At 44.3% G+C, this 26,698-nt stretch overlaps 1 long non-coding RNA gene across 3 annotated transcripts; it reads left to right on the top strand.

Moving 5' to 3' along the window:
• Positions 1 to 4,567: 4,567 nt before the first annotated feature.
• LOC135367955 (uncharacterized) lies at positions 4,568 to 26,698 on the top strand. 3 transcript variants are annotated; one of them, XR_010414594.1, is made up of 7 exons: positions 4,568 to 4,671; positions 4,752 to 4,820; positions 5,496 to 5,564; positions 5,660 to 5,713; positions 5,808 to 5,861; positions 26,507 to 26,563; positions 26,658 to 26,698. It is a non-coding gene; the product is annotated as an uncharacterized LOC135367955 (long non-coding RNA). The 3 variants fall into 3 exon arrangements; XR_010414593.1 differs by having other exon boundaries at positions 5,511 to 5,564; XR_010414595.1 differs by lacking the exons at positions 26,507 to 26,563; positions 26,658 to 26,698 and adding an exon at positions 20,830 to 20,892 and having other exon boundaries at positions 5,511 to 5,564.

Here is a 26,698-nt window from a genome sequence, read left to right on the forward strand (position 1 = left end):
GACTGATAACGACGATAACACCCTGCTACCGCCACACTCCTTCCCATCTTTCCAAACGTCCGGCACGTGCAAGATGTCATTGGAAGGACAGTCAGCCAGGTCAGCTGCGGTAGGCGTTCTCTGGTCGGGACGGTCGTTTGCGAAATGTCGAAAGCGACGAGGACATCTCGTGACCAGGGGTCGCTGTGGCTGGAAAGCGTCGGTACCGCTAAGTTCAGGCGTATTAGCCGGGTGTCCGAGGACGGCAGAGCTGTTGCTACAGCAGATGACGTCACTTCGTAGGCTACTGTCTCGGGTAGCGTGCCGCAGGGTCGGGCACGGCGCTGTCGGGGGAGCTGGAATCCCTCTTGGGCGGCGTTACCGGCATGAAAAGAAACGGCGGGAAACAGCAAATGAACATAAGGATGAAACACTAGCGAAAAACCGCCATCTTCTCATGCTCCCTGGACAAGCCAGCCCCAGAGAACACAAGCAACATTCCTGTTAACCAGCATCAAACAAAGTAGTTGAAAGATGGAAGTCACTGAAAAGGTTAGCCAGATGGCCCAGCTATGTGTTCCAACCTCGGAACATCAAATTATCTCATGTTAAACAAAGTAGTTATTCGCTTACATCGCCTGCAGTAGACCACTGCCGTAATCTCCCGAAGCAGCAACTCCTCCACCGCTCGCCGCGTAGATGCTGCACCCGCCGTCGTCAGGATAGCTCTTCTTATTGCGCTGGTACCGCTGCAGCTTATAAAAGCCTTAGGTTCCCTCGCAGTAAAGAGGGAAACAGCACGTTTGAGACCACTATCGGCGATAAGACCTCGTTATCGACGTAAGTCGCATCTAACAAATGATAATTCTAAAAGATATTTTTGTTTTCCGGAATAAAAACGCGGGTCATTTTTTCCATACCGGCTCTCATCGCAGTACCGCCCCCCTTCCCTTAAGAATTGCTCAAGGGCGAAACGTTAGATTCGTAAGCGATGCAAACCATGTGTATATGCATGATATCTTTCTTTTCATTTTATTTCATATATCACGCAAGAAAAACTAAACAACGGGACCCTGGGGGAAAAAGCTAGATTATGTAGCTCGACGTGCCTCAGTCCTGCTCTTCAGCCAACACAGCAGATGAGAGAGAGATCATGTACACTTCATGAAACCACAATATAAAAAAATATATACAATAAACACAAACGGAAGAATAAGCACAATATAACATTTGGCACAGAAGCTCATGTTCGTAGAGAGAGTGTTAAGCCCTCAGCGTTAGAGGGACGTGGTAGTAAGGTGTGTGTGTGACAGTCAGTTTATTGTACGAGAAAAAGAACATCACGTAACAACTGGGTCTGCGGGGCAAGACAATAACCGTGTAACCACATTTCGTTCGCGGTCTTTGAATTTGCTTGGAAAGTGTGTGCAGAGAGTGTGCATGATCAGCATGCTTTACTATAGTTTCGACGGACTGTGGAAGTAAGGGTAATTTGGGTTGTGTGCGCGTCTATAAAGAATTGCCAATGATCATACTGCTCTATCACCCTTATGCAGTGGCGTATCTATAGCTACCTGCGCCCATGGCAACATGGTTAACATGATGTCCTTGGGGATGCGTTTTCGTGTGGTCCGCACTAGGTTTCACACTACAACCTCCCTAATGGCGGGTGCTTTAGATCATTTATGAATGTGCCAGGTTGAGTGCCCGACCTGGCACATTCACACCCGACCACATAATGGCGCCCCTGTTCACCTGGCGCCCATGGCACCTGTCCACACCTGCCACACCCTAGATACGCCACTGCCCTTATGAAGGATTTTTTTTTTCCAGTTTTGTGTTAGTGTCCCCGTCCTGAGCTAATAAGGGGAGAAGTATGAAGTAAAAGATTAGGCACGGATGCAGTGAGGGCGGCGCACCGTAAAAGGCCAGTCCATCTGTCCTTACACTATTCATCTTCTTCCGCTCTACTTTTGTCTCTGTAGAACGCAGGATCTTTTAGTATCCCGTTCGCCACTTCTAAGGACGCCAGTGATTTGGTGCCATATTGACCAGTACCCGAGAAACGTCATCGTGACGTTGGTAAACAGATTGAAACCGAAACAAATCGTAAGGGGTGGGCTGGGTTCCACGAATGGGCACTTGTTCTCTGCCTCCTACTGAAACAAAACTAGGACCCAACGTCGCGTCCCTTTCTGGGGACCATCGTGATCTCCTCAAGACCGTGGCTTTCGGGCGCGACCTTGTTCACCCCTAACTTCCAGGGTAGTTCAAGTCTACCAAATTGTGGCGCTGTCGTACACTATGACGCCCATTTGTTTACAAACAAGGAGAGGTCTGTTGCTTAGAGACAATATGGTTCTCTGTGATTTAATGCAGTCGTACTCCTACTGCGCTGTGTGTGGGCCCAGCGTTTGTCTGAAGCCGTGTTCTATGCTAAAAATATAGGGACGTATGGCAAACTTTCGGCGCAGACAAACCATTTCATCTTTCGCCATCAAGAGACGCGGGTTATCAGCAGGGTCACCTGGAAGTTTTCACGGGGCATTATCAGGTTGTTATCTATAGACGTGCGTGATCGTAATTGATTTGAGGAGGCGTTTTGCGCGATTCGGTTATCTTGTTTTCTTTTTTCAATCTGGCGAACAACGGGACGCGGGAGCATGCGCAGTAAATGTGTTCGCTGTACAGAAAACAACGTTCTGCACTGCCTCGGCGCTCCTGCCAGAACAGCAGGGAAAGCACTGATGTTTGGAGGTATTTTCCCGCTAATTATTCGCATAAACAACAAGGAGTGGTCCGAAAGGCCTTCAGGGCGCCAGGATGTAATAGTCTTTGTTCGCCTACTGGAAAGATACCCCGTTCACATGCTATCTCAACTAAGCCTAACGTGAACCATGCTGATACGTTAGCTAGCCCATTCCGGAAAGTAAGCTGTGTATCAAATCAATAGTATAGGCGTAGCCATAAAAGTTGTGCCAATAATAACGTAACATTGTGCCAAACGTGTTCAAATTCTGCAGCTTTGTACGGCTGTCAAAATGGCAATATGTGTCCCAGCGTCACGTGGTCATAGGATATCACGTGGTGGTGGCCGTCAATAAAAGTATAGGTCAAAACCATAATTGAAAATTGAAACCGAATTTGCAGAGGTTTCAGTGCATTGTTCCCCAGGAGTATGGACGTAAAGCGCGTATGTCAGATTATCGGGGGTCATATTAACCAGGGTTCACTGCAGAAAGTCACAGAACCACGAATAAAAGTAATAAAGTTCAGAAACAACGAGGCAAGCAGTATCAGTAGACAGAAAACTCTGGAAGCAGAAACGCTAGTAAGGATAATGAAGTACAGAATATAAAAAAAAGTGTCCATAGTATATATGGTCAAAAGAGGTAGTCGAAACGCAAGGTCTAAAAAATCTGGAACAGTTCGAAGTAACTGTTCGAAATTGTTACACTCAATAGTTCATGAATGGGGAAATCGGGAATAATGAACAATCTGACTCTCCTGCCTGACAGACTGTTCGAAATACTCAGATAATAACGATCAAAAAACAATAGTACCAATGTAGTGGCTTCAGTTAGAAATATGTTATTTGGGCTGACAGAGAGTAGACTGTAGTATGATCAACGGGTCCCGGCTAACTACTCCCTTGGCTGGTGCCTCGACAACGGTACCCTCTCAACGACATTCATCATGGTCGTGCCACATACATGTGAGATATATGAGCAAGCTATAGAACTGTTTCTTGTATGACCTGGCTAAAAAGCTACTTGGTAGTTCCTTCCTTCCCCCGATTTTCTTCTTTTTCTTTTTTTTGTCACTGATATAAATCCTTCGGTCCCGATGTACTATTTCGTTTCGTTTTCAGCGGGAAAATAAACGAGCTTCCCTCTAACTCAAATTAAACAGTTTTGGCCCAGCTCTCTAGGGGAAGGTGTTCACTAGAAAACTTGCAGAAAGAAGTACCTTCGGAGATTGGGACAATATACTAAATACTCATATACAGCAATTAGGTGCTCTTCAAATTGCAGGTAAAACTGGACCGAAAGGAGGAACTTTCTGGGAAATATAAATAAATAAAAATGCTCCTATTGAGCTGAACTAAACCACACATAAAACATATTCTCAATATTTTGCAGGTGGGATGGGAATGGAAGGAGGGCCCTCAAAGCATGTCCCCAGGGAGCAACAAGAGGTTAGTCTTACCTTCTTTTCCATGTTCAGTGAAATAAACAATTCTATTGTGCTGAAACTATGCACTCCATACTAAGTAAATGAATAAACAATTCTCATTTTGGCTGGAACTGAGGGCACATACCCAGTAAAATGTGCTCTTTATTCTGTAGGTGCAATGGTACACGAAAAACGAACGCCGAAATTTGGCTGCAGGAAATACGTCTTGCCTTCTTTTCCTTGTTCAATGAAATAATAAGAATGCTCCCATTGAGCTGAAACTAAGGGCACATATTCACCTCTTTATTCTGCAGGTGGAATGAGAGGAAGAACAGCTGCCTAAATTGGGCGTCAAAAAACACCAAGAGGTTAGTCTTACCATCGTTTCATTGTTCAGTGAAATAATAAAATGCTCCTGTTGAGCTGAAACTAAGGACAGATATTCAGCTCTTCATTCAGCAAGTGGAATGAGGGTGGGAACAGCCACTGAAATTTGGCCTCAGAAGACACCAGGAGGTTAGTCTTACCTTCTTTTCATTGTTCAGTAAAATAATAAAAATGCCTCTGTTGAGCTGAAACTGGGGACAGATATTGAGCTCTTCATTCAGCAGGTGGAATGAGAGTGGGAACAGCCACTGAAATTTGGCCTCAGAAGACACCAGGAGGTTAGTCTTACCCTCTTTTCATTGTTCAGTGAAATAATCAAAATGCTCCTGTTGAGCTGAAACTAAGGACAGATATTCAGCTCTTCATTCAGCAGGTGGAATGAGAGTGCTAACAGCCACCGGAATTTGGCCTAAGAAGACACCAAGAGGTTAGTCTTACCCTCTTTTCATTGTTCAGTGAAATAATAAAAATGCTCCTGTTGAGCTGAAACTAAGGACATATATTCAGCTCTTCATTCAGCAGGTGGAATGAGAGTGGGAACAGCCACTGAAATTTGGCGTCAGAAGACACCGAGAGGTTAGTCTTACCCTCTTTTCATTGTTCAGTGAAATAATAAAAATGCTCCTATTGAGCTGAAACTAAGTACACACACTCAGGTCTTCATTCTGCAGGTGGATTGAGAGTGGGAACAGCCGCCGAAATCGGGCGTGAGAAAACACCAAGAGGTTAGTCTGATCTTCTTTTGCTTGTTCAGCGAAATAATAAGAATTCTCTTATTGAGCCGAAAGTACGGACGCATATTCAGCTCTTCATTCTGCAGGTGCATTGAGAGCGAAAACAGCCACAGAAATTTGATCTCAGAAGACACCAGGATGTTAGTCTTACCTTCTTTTCATTCTTCAGTGAAATAGCAAAATGCTCCTATTGAGCTGAAACTAAGGACACACATTGAGCTCTTCATTCTGCAGATGGATTGAGAGTGGGAACAGCCGCCGAAACTGGGCGTCAGAAAACACAAAGAGGTTAGTCTGATCTCCTTTTGCTTGTTCAGTGAAATAATAAAAATGCTCCTATTGAGTTTAAAGTAAATACACATATTCAGCTCTTCATTCTGCAGGTGGAATGAGAGCGGAAACAGCTACCGAAATTTGATCTCAGAAGACACCAGGATGTTAGTCTTACCTTCTTTTCATTGTTCAGTGAAATAGCAAAATGCTCTTATTGAGCTGAAACTAAGGACACACATTCAGCTCTTCATTCTGCAGATGGATTGAGAGTGGGAACAGCCACCGAAATTTGTCATCAGAAGACACCAACAGGTTAGTCTTACCTTCTTTTCCTTGTTCAGTGAAAGAATAAAAATGCTCCTATTTAGTTGAAACTAAGGACACAGATTCAGCTCTTCATTCAGCAGGGGGATTGAGAGTAGGAACAGCCACCGAAGTTTGGCCTCAGAAGACACCAAGAGGTTAGTCTGATCTTCTTTTCCTTGTTCAGTGAAATAATAAGAATGCTCTTATTGAGCTGAAAGTAAGGTCACATACTCAGCTCTTCATTCTGCAGGTGGAGTGAGAGTGGGAACAGCCACCGAAGTTTGGCCTCAGAAGGCACCAAGAGGTTAGTCTGATCTTCTTTTCCTTGTTCAGTGAAATAATAAGAATGCTCTTATTGAGCTTAAAGTAAGGTCACATACTCAGCTCTTCATTCTGCAGGTGGAGCGAGAGTGGGAACAGCCACCGAAGTTTGGCCTCAGAAGACACCAAGAGGTTAGTCTGATCTTCTTTTCCTTGTTCAGTGAAATAATAAGAATGCTCTTATTGAGCTGAAAGTAAGGTCACATACTCAGCTCTTCATTCTGCAGGTGGAGTGAGAGTGGGAACAGCCACCGAAGTTTGGCCTCAGAAGGCACCAAGAGGTTAGTCTGATCTTCTTTTCCTTGTTCAGTGAAATAATAAGAATGCTCTTATTGAGCTTAAAGTAAGGTCACATACTCAGCTCTTCATTCTGCAGGTGGAGCGAGAGTGGGAACAGCCACCGAAGTTTGGCCTCAGAAGACACCAAGAGGTTAGTCTGATCTTCTTTTCCTTGTTCAGTGAAATAATAAGAATGCTCTTATTGAGCTGAAAGTAAGGTCACATACTCAGCTCTTCATTCTGCAGGTGGAGTGAGAGTGGGAACAGCCACCGAAGTTTGGCCTCAGAAGACACCAAGAGGTTAGTCTGATCTTCTTTTCCTTGTTCAGTGAAATAATAAGAATGCTCTTATTGAGCTGAAAGTAAGGTCACATACTCAGCTCTTCATTCTGCAGGTGGAGTGAGAGTGGGAACAGCCACCGAAGTTTGGCCTCAGAAGACACCAAGAGGTTAGTCTGATCTTCTTTTCCTTGTTCAGTGAAATAATAAGAATGCTCTTATTGAGCTGAAAGTAAGGTCACATACTCAGCTCTTCATTCTGCAGGTGGAGTGAGAGTGGGAACAGCCACCGAAGTTTGGCCTCAGAAGACACCAAGAGGTTAGTCTGATCTTCTTTTCCTTGTTCAGTGAAATAATAAGAATGCTCTTATTGAGCTTAAAGTAAGGTCACATACTCAGCTCTTCATTCTGCAGGTGGAGCGAGAGTGGGAACAGCCACCGAAGTTTGGCCTCAGAAGACACCAAGAGGTTAGTCTGATCTTCTTTTCCTTGTTCAGTGAAATAATAAGAATGCTCTTATTGAGCTGAAAGTAAGGTCACATACTCAGCTCTTCATTCTGCAGGTGGAGTGAGAGTGGGAACAGCCACCGAAGTTTGGCCTCAGAAGACACCAAGAGGTTAGTCTGATCTTCTTTTCCTTGTTCAGTGAAATAATAAGAATGCTCTTATTGAGCTGAAAGTAAGGTCACATACTCAGCTCTTCATTCTGCAGGTGGAGTGAGAGTGGGAACAGCCACCGAAGTTTGGCCTCAGAAGACACCAAGAGGTTGGTCTGATCTTCTTTTCCTTGTTCAGTGAAATAATAAGAATGCTCTTATTGAGCTGAAAGTAAGGTCACATACTCAGCTCTTCATTCTGCAGGTGGAGTGAGAGTGGGAACAGACACCGAAATTTGGGCTCGGGAAAACATCAAGGTAGTATTACCTTCTTTTCCGAGCTCAGCCAAATTTCAATTGTAAAAAACGCTCCTGTTGAGCAGAAACTAATACCGAATTCAGCTGATCCTTTTCGTGCAGTGTGCAGAGCAGTGTGCTGTGCCAGAATAATGGTAATAATGATGCCGTGATGGTACATGTAAGGCGCCACTGTAGGTTCCGCATAGATGGTGGTGGTAACGGTAATGGAACTGCTTGCCGTGTTGGGCCACGCCTAGGCGTACAACGTCACGAACTATCGGAGAGGGACAGTGCACACTGGGCCGACTTCTAAGGGAACTGAACCAATGAGCAAGCGAGCCAGCTCTATCTTGGCTAACCTCTCTATAATCCTGTAATAAAGAAAGAAAGAAAACCAATGAAACGCGACACACGTTGGACTGAAGCGGCCGTGTAACGTGCAAACTCGAGCCAGTGCATCTTTTTCTGTACGAAAACGATCAGCTGAATTGGCCATAAGCAAGCATACTCAAATCTTTATTCTGCAGCTCGAACAGTACAGGAAAAAGACCCGCCGAAATTCGGCCACGTAGTCTTTCCTACTTTTCCATTCTCGGTAATAAAAATCCTCCACTTGGGCTCAAATTATGCACACACACTCAGTAAAGGTGCTCTCTATTCTGCCTCCCTCCCTTTGCAATCTCCCTTTGGAGCTTGAGATAAACTGATGTTCTGAGGCTGGAACAACATAGAAGGGACAGATACAAACAAAGCCTCAAATTGCCTAAGAAATCAACTTAGCTTAGCTTCAAGCAATCAAGCTTAGCTCAATTGGTAGAGCCCTGGACCGTTAATCCAGAAGATGTGGGTTCGATCCCTACAGCTGGCTAACCTTTTCAGTGACTTTCATCCTTCATCGTCCCTTTGGAGCGTTGTTATGTGGGATGTAAGATACTAGAGTGTGTGTAAAAGGGGGCTGCCTCCATAGGTCGTTTTCTTGCTTGATGACAAAACACACACTCTTCTGCAGGTGGAATGCGAGAAGGAGGAGGAGGCCGAAATTCGGCCGCAGAAAACACCGTGAAAAGGGACAAGACGGCGGTTCTTCGAAATTTGGCCGCAGGAAGACCCCAAAACTTCATGTCGGGTGTCAATTCTTTCGGTACTCAGTTGTCTTTAATGTGTAGTTAAACTTTGTGTCTCTTTGATTGAATGTTTAATAAATTATTTGTTAATCGCGGTCATATTAAGCGTGGTTCTGATGGAATGACGGTGAGAGGTGAGTTGCCTAATATTAGATGACGAATATTTAGGTGAATTTAATAGCAGTACCGGTAGTAGGAAGCACGAACTGGACTTTCCTAAGATCTGGAGTCCCATAGCCAAATTTTGTAAAGTCTCTTTCTGAACTGCAGCGCCTCCTAACACAATGCTGCACAAATTCCTACAAAGCAAATGCGGAAAAGTGGACTCTTCTAGCATCAGGTGCTCGAAGGGGTGTCCTTTACGTCCCTGGACGAGTCCATTAATGGACTCGCCCGGGGAGGTAAAGGACACCCCTTCGACGAGTCCACTAATGAACTCGCCCGAGGGGTGTCCTTTCCCCCCCTGGACGAGTCCATTCCCAGGAAGTCACCTTAGACGACCTTGAACGACCTCTATTGACCTCTACTTGACCGCTATTTGACCTCTAAAACGGCCTTGAAAACTTTTCAAATTTTGCCAAAAACGGCCCGAAAAAATTTTTACCGTTTGACCTTGATTGACCTTGTTTGACCTCGTTTGACCTTGAACGACCTTGTTTGACCTCAAACGTGGCCTTGAATTAGTTCCGGACGTCCCCGCTAGGGGCGCTGTGAGCTTTGCACGAAAAATGACGAATTTGGGCGAGAGGTTTGGGTTAGGGGCGAGGTTAGGGTTAGGTTTGGGGTTAGGGTTAAGGTTAGGGTTGGGGTTAGGGTTAGGGTTGGGGCTAAGGCTAGGGTTAAGGTTGGGTTAGGGGGCTAGGCTAGTTGTGCCTATTCTACTCAGCAAATGGACTCGACCATGGGAGGGGGGGTCCTTTACCTCCCCGCAGGACGAGTCCATTTCTCTTGAGAGGTTAGGGTTAGGGGCGTGATTAGGGTTAGGGTTAGGTTTGGGGTTAGTGTTGGGATTAGGGTTAAGGTTAGGGTTGGGGTTAGGGTTAGGGCTAAGGTTAGGTTAGGGGGCTAGGCTAGTTGTGCCTATTCTACTCAGCAAATGGACTCGACCATGGGAGGGGGGTCCTTTACCTCCCCGCAGGACGAGTCCATTTCTCTTGAGAGGTTAGGGTTAGGGGCGAGATTAGGGTTAGGGTTAGGTTTGGGGTTAGGGTTGGGATTAGGGTTAAGGTTAGGGTTAAGGTTAGGGTTGGGGTTAGGGTTAGGGCTAGCATTAGGGCTAAGGTTAGGTTAGGGGGCTAGGCTAGTTGTGCCATTCTACTCAGCAAATGGACTCGACCATGGGAGGGGGGGGTCCTTTACCTCCCCGCAGGACGAGTCCATTTCTCTTGAGAGGTTAGGGTTAGGGGGCGAGATTAGGGTTAGGGTTAGGTTTGGGGTTAGGGTTAGGGTTGGGATTAGGGTTAGGTTAGTGTTAAGGTTAGGGTTGGGGTTAGGGCTAGCATTAGGGCTAAGGTTAGGTTAGGGGGCTAGGCTAGTTGTGCCATTCTACTCAGCAAATGGACTCGACCATGGGAGGGGGGGTCCTTTACCTCCCTGCAGGACGAGTCTATATCTCTTGGAGTTGGGAAAGATTTCCAGGGTAGATAAAGTCTAAGATTGGGGGAGTGTGTGCATCGTTCTCGCCCCTTCTCGCACTTCGTTTTGCGGGGACGAACTTTTCAACAAGAGTTTGAGCGCCTTCGAGGGAAGAGCTGCTTACCTTTCCAGCATTCTAAATTACGGAAGTTTTCTTCAGCATCACGGCGCTATAAATTAATTTTATTACATAGTAGGCAACAAAGCGGACAAATTTTTACGAAAAGAGGGGGATTGCATTGAGGCCGGAATTGAGATTGTAATGCAGGTCTCCATAGTTGTAGTAGACTTCCTGCGACATTCCACCTGCACAATATAGAACACCTTGGGTCTTGGTGTTTTCCGAGCCCAAATCACCAGTATTAAAATGGTGTTAAAATGGGGTACTTGGTATGCGGCACACATTGTGAAGCACGAGCATCCAAGGACAGGGATGACAGAGCAACGACGCGACGACGAAGTGTCAACCCAGATTTATTCACAGACTCACACACACACACGCGCGCGCGCGCTTCCAGATAACTGAAAGTCTAACCAATAGAACCAAATGAAAAAAAAATATTGGTGTATGAAACTCTTCATTTACCATCAATAAATAAAATGTTAAAAAAAAGGTAAAGGAGAAAGCATGATAACTCACTCCTCCACTTCCATCTTTTATTTCACAAACCTGTAGCCTTCACCCTGTTCACTTAATGTTCTTGATCTCCACCTGCAAAACAAAGAGCACCCCTACTGAGTGCATGATCACATCTAAATGTAAGCACTCCAAAACAGGCACGACTATGGGTGTTCCCTGAGACCAAATTTGGATGATCCTTCTTCCAGTCCCACGCTACCTGCGTAATAAGGACCAAGGAAGTTGGTGTTGGGGTTATGGTTAAGGTTAGGGTTAGGGTTAAGGTTGGGGTTAGGGTTGGGGCTAGGGTTAAGGTTAAGGTTAGGGTTAAGGTTAGAGTTAGAGTTAGGGTTAGAGTTTGTGTTAGGGTTAGGGTTGGGGTTGGGGTTAGGGTTGGGGCTAGGGTTAGGGTTAGGTTAGGGTTAAGGTTAGGGTTAAGGTTAGGGTTAAGGTTAGGGTTAGGGTTAGGCTTAGAAACCTACATTTAACCAATTTTTCCTTTTTTCTTGCAATCAAGCTGTTCTTGTCCCCTCCCCCTCCATGGTATCTTAGTACATTCGTTGTGTTTGTTTCGTTTCGTGTCCTCAGCAGCGCGTCAGCTCCTCCTAGAATGTTGGGTAGTCGTTCTGCAGGAAGTGCGCTTTAATTTCGGCACAAATTTCGCGACGAAAAAAGCCCTTCGAAATTTTGCCCCCAAAACACCAAGAGGTTAGGATTCAGTTTTTGCCATTTTTAGCGAAAAAATTAAAGTGCTCAGATCGCGCTAGAGTTTTGGGTAGCCGCTCAGCAGGAGTTGCGCTTTAATTTCGGCCCAAATTTGGCGAACACCCTAAAAAGGCGACGGGGTGAGGCAGTTTTTGCCATTTTTAGCGAAAAAATAAAAGTGCCCAAATAGTGGTAGAATTTTCACAGAAGACAAATGTCGGCAGAGTTCCCTGCGAAGTGGCTCAGGACGTACTGTCCCCCTGCGATAGCTCGTGACGTTGCCCGCTTATGCGTGGCCGCCCACGGCAGAGAGTTTCATTAGCATTACCACCACCACCATCTATGCGGAACCTACACTGGCACTTTACATGTAACATCACGGCATCATTGTTACCATTATCCTGGCACAGCACACTGCTCTACACGAAAACGATCTGCTGAAATCCGTATTACTTTCTGCTCAACTTTTTTTTTTTGACCATTTCATTGAAACTTGACTGAACTCGGAATAGAAAGTAATACTAACCTGTTGTTTTCACGAGGCCAAATTTCGGCTGTCGTTCTTCCACTTCCATTCCATCTCAAACGAGAAAAGAGCAGGGTATTTGCGCTTAGTTTCAACTCAATATGAGCATTTTTGTTATTTCACTGAATATAGAAAAGGCAAGACTAACCTCATGGTGTTTTCTGACGCCCAATTTCGGTGGCTGTTCCCACTCTCATTCCACCTGCAGAATGAAGAGCAGAATATGTGTCCTTAGTTTCAGCTCAATAGGAGCCTTTTTATTCTTTCACTGAACAAGAAAAAAAAGGTAAGACTAACCTCTTGGTGTCTGCTGAGGCCAAATTTCGGTGGCTGCTCCCACTCTCATTCCACCTGCAGAATGAAGAGATGAATATGTGTCCATAGCTTCAGCTCAATAGGAGCATTTTTTTAATTCACTGAACAAGGAAAAGAAGGTAAGACTAACCTCTTGGTGTTTTCTGAGGCCAAATTTCGGTGGCTGTTCCCTCTCTCATTCCACCTGCAGAATGAAGAGCAGAATATGTGTCCTTAGTTTCAGCTCAATAGGAGCCTTTTTATTCTTTCACTGAACAAGAAAAAAAAGGTAAGACTAACCTCTTGGTGTCTGCTGAGGCCAAATTTCGGTGGCTGCTCCCACTCTAATTCCACCTGCAGAATGAAGAGATGAATATGTGTCCATAGCTTCAGCTCAATAGGAGCATTTTTTTAATTCACTGAACAAGGAAAAGAAGGTAAGACTAACCTCTTGGTGTTTTCTGAGGCCAAATTTCGGTGGCTGTTCCCACTCTCATTCCACCTGCATAATGAAGAGCTGAATATGTGTCCTTAGCTTCAGCTCAATAGGAGCATTTTTATAATTCACTGAACAAGGAAAAGAAGGTAAGACTAACCTCTTGGTGTTTTCTGAGGCCAAATTTCGGTGGCTATTACCACTCTCATTCCACCTGCAGATTGAAGAGATGAATATGTGTCCTTAGCTTCAGCTCAATAGGAGCATTTTTTAATTCACTGAACAAGGAAAAGAAGGTAAGACTAACCTCTTGGTGTTTTCTGAGGCCAAATTTCGGTGGCTGTTACCACTCTCATTCCACCTGCAGATTGAAGAGATGAATATGTGTCCTTAGCTTCAGCTCAATAGGAGCATTTTTTTAATTCACTGAACAAGGAAAAGAAGGTAAGACTAACCTCTTGGTGTCTACTGAGGCCAAATTTCGGAGGCTGCTCCCACTCTCATTCCACCTACAGAATGAAGAGCAGAACATGTGTCCTTAGTTTCAGCTCAATAGGAGCATTTTTATTCTTTCACTGAACAAGGAAAAGAAGGTAAGACTAACCTCTTGGTGTCTTCTGAGGCCAAATTTCAGTGGCTGTTCCCACTCTCATTCCACCTGCTGAATGAAGAGCTGAATGTCTGTCCTTAGTTTCAGCTCAACAGGAGCTTTTTATTATTTCACTGAACAATGAAAAGAGGGTAAGACTAACCTCTTGGTGTCTTCTGAGGCCAAATTTCAGTGGCTGTTCCCACTCTCATTCCACCTGCTGAATGAAGAGCTGAATGTCTGTCCTTAGTTTCAGCTCAACAGGAGCATTTTTATTATTTCACTGAACAAGGAAAAGAAGGTAAGACTAACCTCTTGGTGTCTACTGAGGCCAAATTTCGGAGGCTGCTCCCACTCTCATTCCACCTGCAGAATGAAGATCTGAATAAGTGTCCTTAGTTCCAGTTCGATAGGGAACATGTTTATTCTTTCACTGAACAGGGAAAAGAGGGTAAGACTAACCTCTTGGTGTCTTCTGAGGCCAAATTTCGGTGGCTGTTACCACTCTCATTCCACCTGCAGAATGAAGAGATGAATATGTGTCCTTAGCTTCAGCTCAATAGGAGCATTTTTTTAATTCACTGAACAAGGAAAAGAAGGTAAGACTAACCTCTTGGTGTTTTCTGAGGCCAAATTTCGGTGGCTGTTCCCACTCTCATTCCACCTGCAGAATGAAGAGCTGAATATGTGTCCTTAGCTTCAGCTCAATAGGAGCATTTTTTTAATTCACTGAACAAGGAAAAGAAGGTAAGACTAACCTCTTGGTGTCTACTGAGGCCAAATTTCGGAGGCTGCTCCCACTCTCATTCCACCTACAGAATGAAGAGCAGAACATGTGTCCTTAGTTTCAGCTCAATAGGAGCATTTTTATTCTTTCACTGAACAAGGAAAATAAGGTAAGACTAACCTCTTGGTGTCTTCTGAGGCCAAATTTCAGTGGCTGTTCCCACTCTCATTCCACCTGCTGAATGAAGAGCTGAATGTCTGTCCTTAGTTTCAGCTCAACAGGAGCTTTTTATTATTTCACTGAACAATGAAAAGAGGGTAAGACTAACCTCTTGGTGTCTTCTGAGGCCAAATTTCAGTGGCTGTTCCCACTCTCATTCCACCTGCTGTATGAAGAGCTGAATGTCTGTCCTTAGTTTCAGCTCAACAGGAGCATTTTTATTATTTCACTGAACAATGAAAAGAGGGTAAGACTAACCTCTTGGTGTCTTCTGAGGCCAAATTTCAGTGGCTGTTCCCACTCTCATTCCACCTGCTGAATGTCTGTCCTTAGTTTCAGCTCAACAGGAGCATTTTTATTATTTCACTGAACAAGGAAAAGAAGGTAAGACTAACCTCTTGGTGTTTTCTGAGGCCAAATTTCGGTGGCTGTTCCCACTCTCATTCCACCTGCAGAATGAAGAGCTGAATATGTGTCCTTAGCTTCAGCTCAATAGGAGCATTTTTTTTAATTCATTGAACAAGGAAAAGAAGGTAAGACTAACCTCTTGGTGTCTACTGAGGCCAAATTTCGGAGGCTGCTCTCACTCTCATTCCACCTACAGAATGAAGAGCAGAACATGTGTCCTTAGTTTCAGCTCAATAGGAGCATTTTTATTCTTTCACTGAACAAGGAAAATAAGGTAAGACTAACCTCTTGGTGTCTGCTGAGGCCAAATTTCGGTGGCTGCTCCCACCCTCATTCCACCTGCAGAATGAAGAGCAGAATATGTGGCCTTAGTTTCAGCTCAACAGGAGCATTTTTATTATTTCACTGAACAATGAAAAGAGGGTAAGACTAACCTCTTGGTGTCTTCTGGGCCAAATTTCGGTGGCTGTTCCCACTCTCATTCCACCTGCAGAATGAAGAGCTGAATATGTGTCCTTAGCATAAGCTCAATGGGAGCATTTTTTTAAATTCACTGAACAAGGAAAATAAGGTAAGACTAACCTCTTGGTGTCTGCTGAGGCCAAATTTCGGTGGCTGCTCCCACCCTTATTCCACCTGCAGAATGAAGAGCAGAATATGTGGCCTTAGTTTTAGCTCAACAGGAGCATTTTTATTCTTTCACCGAACAAGAAAAAGAAGGTAAGACTAACCTCTTGGATGTCTTCTGAGGCCAAATTTCAGTGGCTGTTCCCACTCTCATTCCACCTGCAGAATGAAGATCTGAATAAGTGTCATTAGTTCCAGTTTGATAGGGAACATTTTTATTCTTTCACTGAACAAGAAAAATAAGGTAAGACTAACCTCTTGGTGTCTTCTGAGGCCAAATTTCGGTGGCTGTTCCCACTCTCATTCCACCTGCTGAATGAAGAGCTGAATATCTGTCCTTAGCTTCAGCTCAATAGGAACATTGTTTTAATTCACTGAACAAGGAAAATTAGGTAAGACTAACCTCTTGCTGTCTGCTGAGGCCAAATTTCGGTGGCTGTTCCCACTCTCATTCCACCTGCAGAATGAAGAGCAGAATATGTGTCCTTAGCTTCAGCTCAATAGCAGCATTTTTTTAATTCACTGAACAATGAAAAGAGGGTAAGACTAACCTCTTGGTGTCTTCTGAGGCCAAATTTCAGTGGCTGTTCCCACTCTCATTCCTCCTTCTGAATGAAGAACTGAATATCTGTCCTTAGTTTCAGCTCAACAGGAGCATTTTTATTATTTCACTGAACAATGAAAAGAAGGTAAGACTAACCTCCTGGTGTCTTCTGAGGCCAAATTTCGGTGGCTGTTCCCACTCTCATTCCACCTGCGGAATGAAGAGATGAATATGTGTCCTTAGCTTGAGCTCAATAGCAGCATTTTTATTTCATTGAACAATGAAAAGAGGGTAAGACTAACTTCTTGCTGTCTGCCGAGGCCAAATTTCAGTGGCTGTTCACACTCTCATTCCACCTGCAGAATGAAGAGATGAATATGTGTCCTTAGCTTCAGCTCAATTGCAGCATTTTTATTATTTCATTGAAGAATGAAAAGAGGGTAAGACTAACCTCTTGCTGTCTGCTGAAGCCAAATTTCGGTGGCTGTTCCCACTCTCATTCCACCTGCAGAATAGAGAGCAGAATAAGTGTCCTTAGTTTTAGCTCAATAGGAGCATTTTTGTTCTTTAAGGTCCGCCCAGCGTAAACCCGAGTGCAGCAAGTTACAGGCATCCGCGGCTAGCTCGGCAACACTGTGGCGCCAGCGTATTACGCAGGTATGTATTGTAAAGTATAGGAGGTAGTTCGCTTTGCTACCTGTAGGATGGGACAAGCGCGATACCAGCCCACACACTGCTCCCGCCCTGAAAATTAAATGCGGCCATGCACTATCTTCCCTCGCCGGCGATTATCAGAACGGAGACATGAAGTGACCACGAGGTTAGTCTTTCAAGTTTTGATACTTTCCGCAAAGAAAGTAAAGTGCTTCGGTTGCTCACAGTAACTACACACATGCACGAAGAAGATACTGTTTATTTCGCAAATAGCAAGTGGGCAAACGAGTTCAGAACACAATGTCTCCAAGCGTAAATTTCCATATAACGTTGTGATATGAATGCGTTCGGACAAATACAAACGAACGCACAGGTTAACCAACAGCATGTTTATTTGCTTACACCGCAGTTCCCTGTAGCAGACCATTGCGTCGTAATGTGCCTGCAACTCGTCAAGGGGCATTTCTGTTACACGCTCGTAGCAACAACAACAACTTTATTTTGAAATAAATAATGGGTATCACCTCGCGCTGGATAGGAGGGAGAGATAATGACGACAACACCCTGGTACCGCCACACTCCTTCCCACCTTTTCAAACGTCCGGCACGTGCAAGATGCCATTGGAAGGACAGTCAGCCAGGAGCTGCGGTCCGCGTTCTCTGGTCGGGTCGGCCGTTTGCGAAATGTTCAAGTCGACGAGGAAGTCTCGAGACTTGGGGTCGCTGTGGCTGGAAAGCGTCGGTACCGCTAAGTTCAGGCGTACTAGCCGGGTGCCCGAGGACGGCCGAGCTGTTGAGACAGCGGCGTACGAAGTGACGGCATCTGCTGTAGCAAGTCCTCTGCCGCAGGTTCGTCCACGGCAATGTCGAGGGAGCTGAAATTCCTCTTGAGCGACGTTACCGGCAAGAAAAGAAACCGCAAATGAACATAAGGATGAAACACTAGCGAAAAAGAGGTAACAACCATCTTCTCATGCTCCCTGGACAAGCCAGCCCCAGAGGACACAAGCAACATCCATGTTAACCAGCATCAAACAAAGTAGTTGAAAGATGGAAGTCACTGAAAAGGTTAGCCAGCTGGCCCAGCTATGCGTTCCAGTCTCAGAACATCAATTGTCTCATGTTAAACAAAGTAGTTATTCGCTTACATCGCAGTTGCCCGCAGTAGACTACTGGACTAAGGAACTCCTCCACCGCTCGCCGCGTAGATGCTGCACCCGCCGTCGTCAGGATGGCTCTTCTTACTCTGCTTGTACCGCTGCAGCTTATAAAAGCCGCAGGTTCCCTCGCAGTAAAGAGGGAAACAGCACGTTTGAGACCACTATCGGCGATAAGACCTCGTTATCGACGTAAGTCGCATCTAACAAATGATAATTCTAAAAGATATCTTTGTTTTCCAGAACAAAAAACGCGGGCCATTTTTTCCGTACCGGCTCTCATCGCAGTACCGCCCCCCTTCCCTCAAGAATTGCTCAAGGGCGAAACGTTAGATTCGTAAGCGATGCAAACCATCCGTTATATGATATCTTTGTTTTCATTTTATTTCATACATCACGCAAGAAAAACAACACAACGGGACACTGGGGAAAAAAGCTACACTATATGTAGCTCGACGTGCCTCAGTCCTAGTCATCAACCGACACAGCAGTGGTTAAAAGAGAGAGAGATTACGCACACTTCGTGATACCACAATATAAAAAGGTCTATACAATAAGCACAAACGGAAGAATAAGCACGGTATAATATTTGGCACAAAAACTCGTGTTTCGGTAGAGAGAGTATATAGGGTCAGCCCTCAGCGGCATAGACGAAGGACCTTTGGGGACGTTAGAGGGACGTGGTAGTAAGGTGTGTGAGAGTTTCAGTTTATTATACGAGAAAAAGAACATCACATAACAACTGCGTCTGCGGGGCAAAACAATAACTGCGTAACCGCATTCCATTCGCGGTCTTTGAATTTGCTATGTTTGTATAGTGTGTGCAAAGAGTGTGCACGATTACTTAGTCTTTACTAGTTTTGATGAACTGTGTAAGTAAGAGAAACTTGGGTTGTGTGCGTGTCTATAAAGAATTGTCGATGATCATACTGCTCTATTACCCTTATGAAGGTTGTTCTTTTTTTTGCTAAACATGTGTTAGTGTTCCCTACCTGGGCTAATAAGGCAGGAAGTACGAAATAAAAGACGAGGCACGGATGCTGTGAGGGCGCCACACCGTAAAAGGCCAGTCCATTTGTCCTTACATTATTCATCTTCCTCCGTTTTACTTTTGTCTCTGTAGAACGCGGGATCTTTTAGTATCCCGCTCGCCTACTGATTCTAAGGACGCCAGTAATTTGGTGCCATATTGACCAATACCCGAGAAACGTCACCATGACGTTAGTAAACAGATTGAAACCGTGTTGGGGGGGGGGGGGGGGACCGCATAGCACCATTTATCGCGTGTACGTATCTTCTATCAGGCTATTGCCTGCTTATGCCCTCATAAGGCTTTATGCATTCGACGCGGGCACTGAACTGAACATTAAAAACCATTCAGTGTCTCTTGGCATCCTCACGGCCATAAACACATCCGAACAAAAATATAGGAACGTATGACAAACTTTCGGCGCAGACAAACCATTTCATCTTTCCCCATCTTCTTACGCGGGTTATCAGCAGGGTCACCTCGAAGTTTTCACAGGGCATTATCAGGTTGTTATCTAGACGTGCGTGATCGTAACTGATTTGAGGAGGCGTTTTGCGCGATTCGGTTATCTTGTTTTCTTCTTTTTTCTTTCTTTGATCTGGCGAAGAACGGGACCTGGGAGCATGCGCAGTAAATGTGTTCGCTGTACAGAAAACAATGTTCTGCACTGCCTCGGCGCTCCTGCCAGAACAGCAGGGAAAGCACTGACGTTTGGAGGTATTTTCCCGCTAATCTATTCGCATAAACAACACGGAATGGTCCGAAAGACCTTACGGACTCCAGCATGCAGTCGTCCTTGTTCGCCTACTGGAAATATACTCCGTTCACATGCTATCTCAACTAAGCCTAACGTGAACCATGCTGATCTATTAATATTAGCCATGCCATTTCGGAAAGTAAGCTGTGTATCAAATCAATAGTATAGGTGTAGCCATAAAAGTTGCGCCAATAATAACGTAACATTGTGCCAAACGTGTCCAAATTCTGCAGCTTTGTATGGCTGTCAAAATGGCAATATGCGTCACAGCGTCACGTGGTCATCACGTGGTGGTGGCTGTCAATAAAAGTATAGGTCAAAACCAAAATTGAAACCGAAGGAAGCAGTGAGTATCAAGAAGCCCCCAATCTCAAGAAAATGTCGTAGTTTATTCTAGGGCTGGTATACTTAGCCCCATTCCTCGCTGTGATCTGGTTGCGTTGCATCAACTCTTGCAAGCGTAGATGTGGAGAGAGTGTCAGCCAGAGATGACGCTGACCGTCGAAGAATGCAGTACATACAGTGAACCCTCGTTGTTATGACCATGGTCGTACCCGAAAATTTGAGTTATATTAACCGGAGGGGAGGGGATTTGCAGAGGTTTCACTGCATTGTTCCCCAGGAGTATGGTCGTAAAGCGGGTATGTCGGATTATCGGGGGTCATATTAACGAGGGCTCACTGCAGACAATCACACAACTACGAATAAAAGTAATAAAGTTCAGAAACAACGAGGCAAGCAGTATCAGTAGACAGAAAACTCTGAACAGGGGAAGATGTTCACTAGCGAACTTGCAGAAAGAAGTACCTTCGGAGATTGAGGTAATATACGAAACACACATATTCAGCATTAGGTGCTCTTCATTTTGCAGGTATAATTGGACACTTTTCCATGTCCAGTGAAATAAACAATTCTATCGAGCTGAAACTATGCACTCCATACTCAGTAAATTAATAAAGAATTCTCATTTTGGGCTGGAACTGAGCGCACATACTTAATAAAATGTGCTCTTTATTCTGCAGGTGCAATGGTACACGAAAAACGAACGCCGAAATTTGGCTGCAGGAAACACGTCTTGCCTTCTTTTCCATGATTGGTGAAATAATAAAAATGTCCCTATTGAACTGAAACTAAGGACAGATATTCAGCTCTTCATTCAGCAGGTGGAATGAGAGTGGGAACAGCCACCGAAATTTGGCCACAGAAGACACCAGGAGGTTAGCCTTACCTCCTTTTCATTGTTCAGTGAAAGAATAAAAATGCTACTATTGAGCTGAAACTAAAGGGACACACTCAACTTTTCATTCAGCAGGTGGCATGAGAGTGGGAACAGCCACCGAAATTTGACCTCATAACACACCAGGATGTTAGTCTTGCCTTCTTTTCATTGTTCAGTGAAATAATAAAAATGCTCCTATTAAGTTGAAAGTACGGACACATATTCAGCTCTTCATTCTGCAGGTGGAATGAGAGTGGGAACAGCCACCGAAATTTGGCATCAGAAGACACCAGGAGGTTAGTCCTACCTTCTTTTGATCGTTCAATGAAAGAATACAAATGCTCCTACTGAGCTGAAGCTAAGGGCACATATTCAGCTCTTCATTCAGCAAGCAAATGAGAGTAGGAACAGCCACCGAAATTTGGCCTCATAAGACAGCAGGAGGTTAGTCGTACCTTATTTTCACTGTTCAGTGAAATAATAAAAATGCTCCTATTGAGTTGAAACTAAGGACACACTTTTCATCTCTCCATTCTGCAGGTGGATTGAGAGTGGGAACAGCCACCGAAATTTGGCCTCAAAAGTCACCAGAAGGTTAGTCTTACCTTCTTTTCATTGCTCAGTGAAAGAATAAAAATGCTCCCATTGAGCTGAAACTAAGGGCACACATTCAGCTCTTCATTCAGCAGGTGGCATGAGAGTGGGAACAGCCACCGAAATTTGGCCTCAGAAGACACCAGGAGGTTAGTCATACCTTCTTTTCATTGTCCAGTGAAATAATAAAAATGCTCCTATTGAGCTGAAGCTAAGGACACATATTCAGCTCTTCATCCTGCAGGTGGAATGAGAGTGGGAACAGTCACCGAAATTTGGCCTCAGCAGACACCAAGAGGTTAGTCTTACCTTCTTTTCATTTTTCAGTGAAATAATAAGAATTTTCCTATTGAGATGAAACCAAGGACACACATTCAGCTCTTCATTCGGCAGGTGGAATAAGAGTGCGAACAGCCACCGAAATTTGGCCTCAGTAGACACCAAGAGGTTAGTCTTACCTTCTTTTCCTTGTTCAGTGAAATAATAAAAATGCTCCTATTGAGCTGAAACTAAGGACACACATTCAGCTCATCATTCAGCAGATGGCATGAGAGTGGGAACAGCCACGGAAATTTGGCCTCAGAAGACACCAAGAGGTTAGTCTTACCTTCTTTTCCTTGTTCAGTGAAAGAATAAAAATGCTCCTATTGAGCTGAAACTAAGGACACACATTCAGCTCATCATTCAGCAGGTGGAATGAGAGTGGGAACAGCCACGGAAATATTTGGCCTCAGTGGACACCAAGAGGTTAGTTTTACATTCTTTTCCTTGTTCAGTGAAATAATAAAAATGCTCCTATTGAGCTAAAACTAAGGACACACATTCAGCTCATCATTCAGCAGATGGCATGAGAGTAGGAACAGCCACCGAAGTTTGGCCTCAGAAGACACCAGGAGGTTAGTCTTACCTTCTTTTCATTGTTCAGTGAAATAATAAAAATGCTCCTATTGAGCTGAAGCTAAGGACACATATGCTGCTCTTCATTCTGCAGGTGGAATGAGAGTGGGAACAGCCACGGAAATTTGGCCTCAGTAGACACCAAGAGGTTAGTCTTACCTTCTTTTCATTGCTCAGTGAAAGAATAAAAATGCTCTCATTGAGCTGAAACTAAGGGCACACATTCAGCTTTCCATTCAGCTGGTGGCATGAGTGTGGGAACAGCCACCGAAATTTGGCTTTAGAAGTCACCAGGAGGTTAGTCTTACCTTCTTTTCATTGTTCAGTGAAAGAATAAAAATGCTCCTATTGAGCTGAAACTAAGGGCACACATTCAGCTCTTCATTCAGCAGGTGGCATGAGAGTCGGAACAGCCACCGAAGTTTGGCCTCAGAAGACACCAGGAGGTTAGTCATACCTTCTTTTCATTGTCCAGTGAAATAATAAAAATGCTCCTATTGAGCTGAAGCTGAGGACACATATTCAGCTCTTCATCCTGCAGGTGGAATGAGAGAGGGAACAGTCACCGAAATTTGGCCTCAGCAGACACCAAGAGGTTAGTCTTACCTTCTTTTCATTTTTCAGTGAAATAATAAGAATTTTCCTATTGAGATGAAACCAAGGACACACATTCAGCTCATCATTCAGCAGGTGGAATGAGAGTGGGAACAGCCACGGAAATATTTGGCCTCAGTGGACACCAAGAGGTTAGTTTTACATTCTTTTCCTTGTTCAGTGAAATAATAAAAATGCTCCTATTGAGCTAAAACTAAGGACACACATTCAGCTCATCATTCAGCAGATGGCATGAGAGTAGGAACAGCCACCGAAGTTTGGCCTCAGAAGACACCAGGAGGTTAGTCTTACCTTCTTTTCATTGTTCAGTGAAATAATAAAAATGCTCCTATTGAGCTGAAGCTAAGGACACATATGCTGCTCTTCATTCTGCAGGTGGAATGAGAGTGGGAACAGCCACGGAAATTTGGCCTCAGTAGACACCAAGAGGTTAGTCTTACCTTCTTTTCATTGCTCAGTGAAAGAATAAAAATGCTCTCATTGAGCTGAAACTAAGGGCACACATTCAGCTTTCCATTCAGCTGGTGGCATGAGTGTGGGAACAGCCACCGAAATTTGGCTTTAGAAGTCACCAGGAGGTTAGTCTTACCTTCTTTTCATTGTTCAGTGAAAGAATAAAAATGCTCCTATTGAGCTGAAACTAAGGGCACACATTCAGCTCTTCATTCAGCAGGTGGCATGAGAGTCGGAACAGCCACCGAAGTTTGGCCTCAGAAGACACCAGGAGGTTAGTCATACCTTCTTTTCATTGTCCAGTGAAATAATAAAAATCCTCCTATTGAGCTGAAGCTGAGGGCACATATTCAGCTCTTCATCCTGCAGGTGGAATGAGAGTGGGAACAGTCACCGAAATTTGGCCTCAGCAGACACCAAGAGGTTAGTCTTACCTTCTTTTCATTTTTCAGTGAAATAATAAGAATTTTCCTATTGAGATGAAACCAAGGACACACATTCAGCTCTTCATTCGGCAGGTGGAATAAGAGTGCGAACAGCCACCGAAATTTGGCCTCAGTAGACACCAAGAGGTTAGTCTTATCTTCTTTTCCTTGTTCAGTGAAATAATAAAAATGCTCCTATTGAGCTGAAGCTGAGGACACATATTCAGCTCTTCATCCTGCAGGTGGAATGAGAGTGGGAACAGTCACCAAAATTTGGCCTCAGCAGACACCAAGAGGTTTGTCTTACCTTCTTTTCATTTTTCAGTGAAATAATAAGAATTTTCCTATTGAGATGAAACCAAGGACACACATTCAGCTCTTCATTCGGCAGGTGGAATAAGAGTGCGAACAGCCACCGAAATTTGGCCTCAGTAGACACCAAGAGGTTAGTCTTATCTTCTTTCCCTTGTTCAGTGAAATAATAAAAATGCTCCTATTGAGCTGAAACTAAGGACACACATTCAGCTCATCATTCAGCAGATGGCGTGAGAGTGGGAACAGCCACGGAAATTTGGCCTCAGAAGACACCAAGAGGTTAGTCTTACCTTCTTTTCATTGTTCAGTGAAATAATAAAAATGCTCCTATTGAGCTGAAGCTAAGGACACATATGCTGCTCTTCATTCTGCAGGTGGAATGAGAGTGGGAACAGCCACGGAAATTTGGCCTCAGAAGACACCAAGAGGTTAGTCTTACCTTCTTTTCCTTGTTCAGTGAAAGAATAAAAATGCTCCTATTGAGCTGAAACTAAGGACACACATTCAGCTCTTCATTCAGCAGGTGGCATGAGAGTGGGAACAGCCACCGAAGTTTGTCCTCAGAAGACACCAGGAGGTTAGTCTTACCTCCTTTTCATTGTTCAGTGAAATAATAAAAATGCTCCTATTGAGCTGAAGCTAAGGACACATATGCTGCTCTTCATTCTGCAGGTGGAATGAGAGTGGGAACAGCCACCGAAGTTTGGCCTCAGAAGACACCAAGAGGTTAGTCTTACCTTCTTTTCCTTGTTCAGTGAAATAATAAAAATGCTACTATTGAGCTGAAACTGAGGACACACATTCAGCTCTTTATTCAGCAGGTGGTATGAGAGTGGGAACAGCCACCGAAGTTTGGCCTCAGAAGACACCAAGAGGTTAGTCTTACCTTCTTTTCATTGTTCAGTGAAATAATAAAAATGCTCCTATTGAGCTGAAGCTAAGGACACATATGCTGCTCTTCATTCTGCAGGTGGAATGAGAGTGGGAACATCCACGGAAATTTGGCCTCAGAAGATACCAAGAGGTTAGTCTTACCTTCTTTTCCTTGTTCAGTGAAATAATAAAAATGCTCCTATTGAGCTGAAACTGAGGACACACATTCAGCTCTTCATTCTGCAGGTGGAATGAGAGTGGGAACAGCCACGGAAATTTGGCCTCAGAAGACACCAAGAGGTTAGTCTTACCTTCTTTTCCTTGTTCAGTGAAATAATAAAAATGCTCCTATTGAGCTGAAGCTAAGGACACATATGCTGCTCTTCATTCTGCAGGTGGAATGAGAGTGGGAACAGCCACGGAAATTTGGCCTCAGAAGACACCAAGAGGTTAGTCTTACCTTCTTTTCCTTGTTCAGTGAAAGAATAAAAATGCTCCTATTGAGCTGAAACTAAGGACACACATTCAGCTCTTCATTCAGCAGGTGGCATGAGAGTGGGAACAGCCACCGAAGTTTGGCCTCAGAAGACACCAGGAGGTTAGTCTTACCTCCTTTTCATTGTTCAGTGAAATAATAAAAATGCTCCTATTGAGCTGAAGCTAAGGACACATATGCTGCTCTTCATTCTGCAGGTGGAATGAGAGTGGGAACAGCCACCGAAGTTTGGCCTCAGAAGACACCAAGAGGTTAGTCTTACCTTCTTTTCCTTGTTCAGTGAAATAATAAAAATGCTACTATTGAGCTGAAACTGAGGACACACATTCAGCTCTTTATTCAGCAGGTGGTATGAGAGTGGGAACAGCCACCGAAGTTTGGCCTCAGAAGACACCAAGAGGTTAGTCTTACCTTCTTTTATTTGTTCAGTGAAATAATAAAAATGCTCGTATTGAGCTGAAGCTAAGGACACATATGCTGCTCTTCATTCTGCAGGTGGAATGAGAGTGGGAACAGCCACGGAAATTTGGCCTCAGAAGACACCAAGAGGTTAGTCTTACCTTCTTTTCCTTGTTCAGTGAAATAATAAAAATGCTCCTATTGAGCTGAAACTGAGGACACACATTCAGCTCTTTATTCAGCAGGTGGCATGAGAGTGGGAACAGCCACCGAAGTTTGGCCTCAGAAGACACCAAGAGGTTAGTCTTACCTTCTTTTCGTTGTTCAGTGAAATAATAAAAATGCTCCTATTGACCTGAAGCTAAGGACACATATGCTGCTCTTCATTCTGCAGGTGGAATGAGAGAGGGAACAGCCACGGAAATTTGGCCTCAGAAGACACCAAGAGGTTAGTCATACCTTCTTTTCATTGTTCAGTGAAATAATAAAAATGCTCCTATTGAGTTGAAAGTAAGGACACACATTCACTCTTCATTCAGCAGGTGGATTGAGAGTGGGAACAGCCGCCGAAATTGGGCGTCAGAAGACACCAAGAGGTTCGTCTTACCTTCTTTTCATTGTTCAGTGAAATAATAAAAATGCTCCTATTGAGTTGAAAGTAAGGACACACATTTACTCTTCATTCAGCAGGTGGATTGAGAGTGGGAACAGCCACCGAAATTTGGCCTCGG

This window comes from Ornithodoros turicata, chromosome 9, assembly GCF_037126465.1.
Source record: "Ornithodoros turicata isolate Travis chromosome 9, ASM3712646v1, whole genome shotgun sequence".
In the NCBI taxonomy this organism is placed as follows: domain Eukaryota; kingdom Metazoa; phylum Arthropoda; class Arachnida; order Ixodida; family Argasidae; genus Ornithodoros; species Ornithodoros turicata.